This window comes from Nomia melanderi, unplaced genomic scaffold, assembly GCF_051020985.1.
Source record: "Nomia melanderi isolate GNS246 unplaced genomic scaffold, iyNomMela1 scaffold0244, whole genome shotgun sequence".
In the NCBI taxonomy this organism is placed as follows: Eukaryota; Metazoa; Arthropoda; class Insecta; order Hymenoptera; family Halictidae; genus Nomia; species Nomia melanderi.
In genome coordinates this window covers 1-7500 of record NW_027475359.1, presented here as the reverse complement: position 1 = coordinate 7500, position 7500 = coordinate 1, and the positions used below count along the sequence as shown (strand labels likewise).

The window sequence follows — 7500 nt, the reverse complement described above, 5'->3', positions numbered from 1 at the left end:
TGTACGGGGAGAAATAGAACGATGAGCTGACTTATCGGGTCTTCGTTGGAATTACCGTCGCTGGCATTGTAAACTCCAGATGACCTTGTGATTCCTTCGTCGGGCACTGGTAAAGGGTGGCGATGATTCGTTCTATAATAGAAATACCCGTCGTAGCGTTTCGGCCTAGTCACCCGCCACGAAACACTCTCTCGTCGTGGAATCCCCGCGTCGGAGAATAAAACGCCGAAGGCTTACTTATGAAACTTACGTCTCTCGACGATGGGACGATCCACGCGAAGAGTTGTTACGTGCACGCGTATGGTGCGATTGCGTCGATTCGCTTTTCTGTACGGGGAGCAATAGAACGTTGAGTTGACTTATCGGGTCTTCGTTGGAATTACCGTCGCTGGCATTGTAAACTCCAGATGACCTTGTGATTCCTTCGTCGGGCACTGGTAAAGGGTGGCGATGATGCGTTCTATAATAGAAATACCCGTCGTAGCGTTTCTTCCGAGTCAACCCGCTCACGAAACACTCTCTCGTCGTGGAATCCCCGCGTCGGAGAGTAAAACGCGAATTCATAGTATGGAAACTTACGTCTCTCGACGATGGGACGATCCACGCGAAGAGTTGTTACGTGCACGCGTATGGTGCGATTGCGTCGATTCGCTTTTCTGTACGGGGAGTAATAGAACGTTGAGTTGACTTATCGGGTCTTCGTTGGAATTACCGTCGCTGGCATTGTAAACTCCAGATGACCTTGTGATTCCTTCGTCGGGCACTGGTAAAGGGTGGCGATGATGCGTTCTATAATAGAAATACCCGTCGTAGCGTTTCTTCCGAGTCAACCCGCTCACGAAACTCTCTCTCGTCGTGGAATCCCCGCGTCGGAGAGTAAAACGCGAATTCATACTATGAAAACTTACGTCTCTCGACGATGGGACGATCCACGCGAAGAGTTGTTTACGTGCACGCGTATGGTGCGATTGCGTCGATTCGCTTTTCTGTACGGGGAGAAATAGAACGTTGAGTTGACTTATCGGGTCTTCGTTGGAATTACCGTCGCTGGCATTGTAAACTCCAGATGACCTTGTGATTCCTTCGTCGGGCACTGGTAAAGGGTGGCGATGATGCGTTCTATAATAGAAATACCCGTCGTAGCGTTTCTTCCGAGTCAACCCGCTCACGAAACTCTCTCTCGTCGTGGAATCCCCGCGTCGGAGAGTAAAACGCGAATTCATACTATGAAAACTTACGTCTCTCGACGATGGGACGATCCACGCGAAGAGTTGTTTACGTGTACGCGTATGGTGCGATTGCGTCGATTCGCTTTTCTGTACGGGGAGAAATAGAACGTTGAGTTGACTTATCGGGTCTTCGTTGGAATTACCGTCGCTGGCATTGTAAACTCCAGATGACCTTGTGATTCCTTCGTCGGGCACTGGTAAAGGGTGGCGATGATGCGTTCTATAATAGAAATACCCGTCGTAGCGTTTCTTCCGAGTCAACCCGCTCACGAAACTCTCTCTCTCGTCGTGGAATCCCCGCGTCGGAGAGTAAAACGCCGAAGGCTTACTATGAAACTTACGTCTCTCGACGATGGGACGATCCACGCGAAGAGTTGTTACGTGCACGCGTATGGTGCGATTGCGTCGATTCGCTTTTCTGTACGGGGAGTAATAGAACGTTGAGTTGACTTATCGGGTCTTCGTTGGAATTACCGTCGCTGGCATTGTAAACTCCAGATGACCTTGTGATTCCTTCGTCGGGCACTGGTAAAGGGTGGCGATGATGCGTTCTATAATAGAAATACCCGTCGTAGCGTTTCTTCCGAGTCAACCCGCTCACGAAACTCTCTCTCGTCGTGGAATCCCCGCGTCGGAGAGTAAAACGCGAATTCATACTATGAAAACTTACGTCTCTCGACGATGGGACGATCCACGCGAAGAGTTGTTTACGTGCACGCGTATGGTGCGATTGCGTCGATTCGCTTTTCTGTACGGGGAGAAATAGAACGTTGAGTTGACTTATCGGGTCTTCGTTGGAATTACCGTCGCTGGCATTGTAAACTCCAGATGACCTTGTGATTCCTTCGTCGGGCACTGGTAAAGGGTGGCGATGATGCGTTCTATAATAGAAATACCCGTCGTAGCGTTTCTTCCGAGTCAACCCGCTCACGAAACTCTCTCTCGTCGTGGAATCCCCGCGTCGGAGAGTAAAACGCGAATTCATACTATGAAAACTTACGTCTCTCGACGATGGGACGATCCACGCGAAGAGTTGTTTACGTGCACGCGTATGGTGCGATTGCGTCGATTCGCTTTTCTGTACGGGGAGAAATAGAACGTTGAGTTGACTTATCGGGTCTTCGTTGGAATTACCGTCGCTGGCATTGTAAACTCCAGATGACCTTGTGATTCCTTCGTCGGGCACTGGTAAAGGGTGGCGATGATGCGTTCTATAATAGAAATACCCGTCGTAGCGTTTCTTCCGAGTCAACCCGCTCACGAAACTCTCTCTCGTCGTGGAATCCCCGCGTCGGAGGGTAAAACGCGATATATAATAGTATATGCCAGTGGTTCGCGCGCGTCGTCTCTGAGATACGCGGTCGACAGAGTTCCGAAAACACGTGATGTGCCACGATTTCCGTGCGTCTTACATCTTTCGACGATGGGACGATCCACGCGAAGAGAACGTTCGTGCTTGCGTGAGGTGCAACAGCGTCGATTCGCTTTTCTGTACGGGGAGAAATAGAACGTTGAGTTGACTTATCGGGTCTTCGTTGGAATTACCGTCGCTGGCATTGTAAACTCCAGATGACCTTGTGATTCCTTCGTCGGGCACTGGTAAAGGGTGGCGATGATTCGTTCTATAATAGTAATACCCGTCGTAGCGTTTCGACCGATGTCACCCGCCACGAATGTCTCTCTCGACGTGGAAACCCCGCGCCGAAGAGTAAACGCGAAGGCTTACCATACGAAAGAAAACGGTATTATACGCCTGTGGTATGTGCGTCTCGGCTCTGTGATACGCGATCGGCAGAGTTACAAAAAAACGTTGATGGGCCACGATTTCCGTGCGTCTTACATCTTTCGACGATGGGACGATCCACGCGAAGAGTAGTTACGTGCTCGCGCGAGGTGCGATAGCGTCGATTCGCTTTTCTGTACGGGGAGAAATAGAACGATGAGTTGACTTATCGGGTCTTCGTTGGAATTACCGTCGCTGGCATTGTAAACTCCAGATGACCTTGTGATTCCTTCGTCGGGCACTGGTAAAGGGTGGCGATGATTCGTTCTATAATAGAAATACCCGTCGTAGCGATTCGGCCGAGACACCCGCCACGAAACTCTCTCTCGTCGTGGAATCCCCATGTCGGAGAGTAAAACGCGAAGGCTAACTATATAAGAAACATATAGTATTATTTATGCCTGTGGTTCTCCGTTTGTCCTACTCTCAGATACGCGACTCGGAGAGTTACGAATAATCGTGATGGACCACGATTTCTGTACGTCTTACATCTTTCGACGATGGGACGATCCACGCGAAGAGATCATTCCTGCTTGCGTGAGGTGCGATAGCGCCGATTCGCTTTTCTGTACGGGGAGAAATAGAACGATGAGTTGACTTATCGGGTCTTCGTTGGAATTACCGTCGCTGGCATTGTAAACTCCAGATGACCTTGTGATTCCTTCGTCGGGCACTGGTAAAGGGTGGCGATGATTCGTTCTATAATAGAAATACCCGTCGTAGCGATTCGGCCGTGTCACCCGCCACGAAAATCTCTCTCGTCGTGGAATCCCCGCGTCGTAGAGTAAACGCGAAGGCTTGCTATAGAAGACTATAGTTTATACGCCTGTGGTTCACCGGTTGCCTGCTCTCCGGGGTACGCGATCGCGCAGGAGTTACGGAAGAACTTGATGGGCCACGATCTCCAAGCGGCTATATCTTTCGACGATGGGACGATTCACGCGAAGAGAACGTTCGTGCATGCGTGAGGTGCGATAGCGTTGATTCGCTTGTCTGTACGGGGAGAAATAGAACGATGAGTTGACTTATCGGGTCTTCGTTGGAATTACCGTCGCTGGCATTGTAAACTCCAGATGACCTTGTGATTCCTTCGTCGGGCACTGGTAAAGGGTGGCGATGATTCGTTCTATAATAGAAATACCCGTCGTAGCGTTTCGACCGATGTCACCCGCCACGAAATTCTCTCTCGTCGTGGAATCCCCGCGTCGGAGAGTAACCGCCGAAGGCTTGCTATAGAAGACTATAGTTTATACGCCTGTGGTTCACCGGTTGCCGGCTCTCCGGGGCACGCGATCGCGCGAAGGTTACGGAGGGACGTGAAGCGCCCGAGCAATGAAACGTCCGCAGGAGGAAACGAGCAACCGCCGAACATTGTTTCGCGACGTTTCCATAATGTATTGTCGTTTCGCTCGCATCCCGCTTCTTTCCCCTAGTTTCCTCGACGCGTAGTTTCGCAGCCTTAGTGGACGAATCATTCTCGATTCGAGGAAAGATATGCAGTGGGGCGTGCAATGAGCCCGCCAGAGACCACGATCTCCAATGCGTCTTTACATCTTTCGACGATGGGATGATCCACGCGAAGAGAACGTTCGTGCTTGCGCGAGGTGCGTTAGCGTCGATTCGCTTTTCTGTACGGGGAGAAATAGAACGATGAGTTGACTTATCGGGTCTTCGTTGGAATTACCGTCGCTGGCATTGTAAACTCCAGATGACCTTGTGATTCCTTCGTCGGGCACTGGTAAAGGGTGGCGATGATTCGTTCTATAATAGAAATACCCGTCGTAGCGATTCGGCCGAGTCACCCGCCACGAAACTGTCTCTCTTTCGTCGTGGAAACCCCGCGTCGGAGAGTAAAACGCGCGAAGGCTGTGACTGTAACATATATATATACAGTATACAATGCCTGTGGTTTTTGCGCGTGTCGGCTCTTCGGTATACGCGATCGGCCAGAGTTACGGAGGGACGGTGAAGCGCACGAGAAATTGAAACGGCCGCACGATTGGAACCGAGCAACCGTCGAACATTGTTTCGCGACGTTTCCATAATGCGTTTTCGTTTCGCTCGCATACCGCTTCTTTTCCCCTAGTCTCTGAGACGCGTTTTCGAGCCGTTCTTCTACTATCGATTCTCGTAGAGAGAAGGGACCGGGTAGTCTGGAAGTGGAACCCGCATCTTGCGTGTACCGTACACGGAATTGAGAGGACCGGCCGTGAAGCTCGTTTTAAAGCCGTGCGTCTGACACCCAACTCTTGCGCGCCAATTTCGCGGCAAGAGATAATATGGGACGAATGACCGGCAAAGAGCCAGCTGTGAAGTCTGTTTTTTTAATCGAATCCGTGGACGTGTGTATGCCGTAGCGTCGCTCGTCGTGTTCGTTCATGGTCGTTCCGAGAGAAAGAACGAAAGCGGTAACGAAGGGACCGGCCGTGAAGCTCGTTTTAAAGCCGCGCGTCTGACACCCAACTCTTGCGCGCCAATTTCGCGGCAAGAGATAACATGGGACGAATGACCGGCAAAGAGCCAGCTGTGAAGTCTTTTTTCATTATTTGCTTTCAATCGATCGATCGGTACGATTCGTGCAACGTTTCGCGCGATGCGACGCGAAAACATGCGCGCAACAATAGATGCGTCTGATCGGAAGAACGCGAGGGTCGACTGCACGCGATGGATTCAGTATCGGGTAGGATACAAAATATATCCCCGTCGTTTCCACGCGTGCGAGTCTTCTGCGTCTTTCGCGGGTTTTTGAATGCACTATACGCCCGGAACGTCGAGAAATATATACATATTACTTGAACGTTTTTCGTCTCGAAAGGCTTCGGTGTCGTCTCCAAGGCGACGCCTGAATCTCCTTCGCGCGCTGGTCGGAGATTCAGGTATCAACTTTTATCTTCTCTTTGAAAGAAGAGAGATATTAGGTCGAACAAATGAGAATAAAATTATATATGTGAAATATAAAATTTATACGATTACCCTGAACGGTGGATCACTTGGCTCGTGGGTCGATGAAGAACGCAGCTAATTGCGCGTCAACGTGTGAACTGCAGGACACATGAACATCGACATTTCGAACGCACATTGCGGTCCACGGATACAATTCCTGGACCACGCCTGGCTGAGGGTCGTTTACGTACCATACACTGCTTGCGTAGCTCTGTCAAATCCCCGCCGTCGTTCACCTCTTCGGATCGAACGTTTTTTTACCGAAGGGCGCAAAGAACGTTTCTGAGTCGGGTTAAGAGAAGGATGCTACGTACGAGCGAACGATGGGTGTCTCGTCGGCGTTTGTCGCGGACACGCGAAAATTCTGTGAATTTCACGGACAGTGTACGTTCTAGTTGTTGCAAAACGATCGGAATCGTTTGTATGGACTCGCGTGAGTGTTCGCGGCGTCGTGCGTCGTTCAATTACGACCGCCCGCGGATACCGCTCCACTGCGATATGGATCTGAGCGACAACTTTTTCGGCTGTTCGTGAGATGAACGGTTTCGTGTGTTTAGAAAAATTTTTTTTCCCGCGCTCCCGACGTCACCTGAAATGATGCGTCAGAGGTGAAAGAAAATATTAAGAAGTCGAGAGAGAGAGAGACTACACACGTTTTATTCATATTTTGTATACCGTGCGTGAGACGGATGTGCACGACACGTCGTATGTCGGTATATTACCGACTGGCCCCAGGGAGATTGTTTTCTTCCTCTCTTACGAATGAGATGTACGTTTCGGAGGATCGTCGTTACCGAAACACACGGCAAAACGAGACTTCTCGCAGCAGAACCTTTATACACAATACACATCGACTCTTTTTACCCCGAGAGAGAGAGAAAAGGTGTATTTCTTTTTTTTATTTTTCGAATTCGACGCACGAACGCTTTGACGACTGGAGAAAAACACGGTGTGTGTTAAAATCGTGCGGGACGAGCATGCGTATTCGTAACGGGTCGAATAGTTCTTATTCCCCGTCGTCGCGTGTCCTCGCTGGACCACCACCGTGCGCTTCCGCCACGTTCAGTTGAATTTCGAAATATATATATATAAAAAGAATCACCATATACTCTCTTTCGGGAGGTGTATTTTTATCGGTTTCTGCTATAGAGAAGAGACGGAGATCGTGTTGTGAGGTGTAACGTTTCTGTATCCCCGTTTCGGAGGATCGTCGTTATCGGCGGAACACACGTCAAAACGAGACTTCTCGCAGAACCTTTATACACAATACACATCGACTCTTTTACCCCGAGAGAGAGAAAAGGTGTTTTTCTTTTTTTTTTATTTTTCGAATTCGACGCACGAACGCTTTGACGACTGGAGAAAAACACGGTGTGTGTTAAAATCGTGCGGGACGAGCATGCGTATTCGTAACGGGTCGAATAGTTCTTATTCCCCGTCGTCGCGTGTCCTCGCTGGACCACCACCGTGCGCTTCCGCCACGTTCAGTTGTATTTCGAAATATATATATATATAAAAAGAATCACCATATACTCTCTTTCGGGA

At 49.8% G+C, this 7500-nt stretch overlaps 1 non-coding gene across 1 annotated transcript; it reads left to right on the top strand.

Annotated features, from left to right (window-relative positions):
• Window positions 1-5982: 5982 nt before the first annotated feature.
• LOC143175897 (5.8S ribosomal RNA) lies at window positions 5983-6137 on the top strand. The gene has a single exon (XR_013000545.1). It is a non-coding gene; the product is annotated as a 5.8S ribosomal RNA (ribosomal RNA).
• The last annotated feature ends 1363 nt before the right edge of the window (window positions 6138-7500 follow it).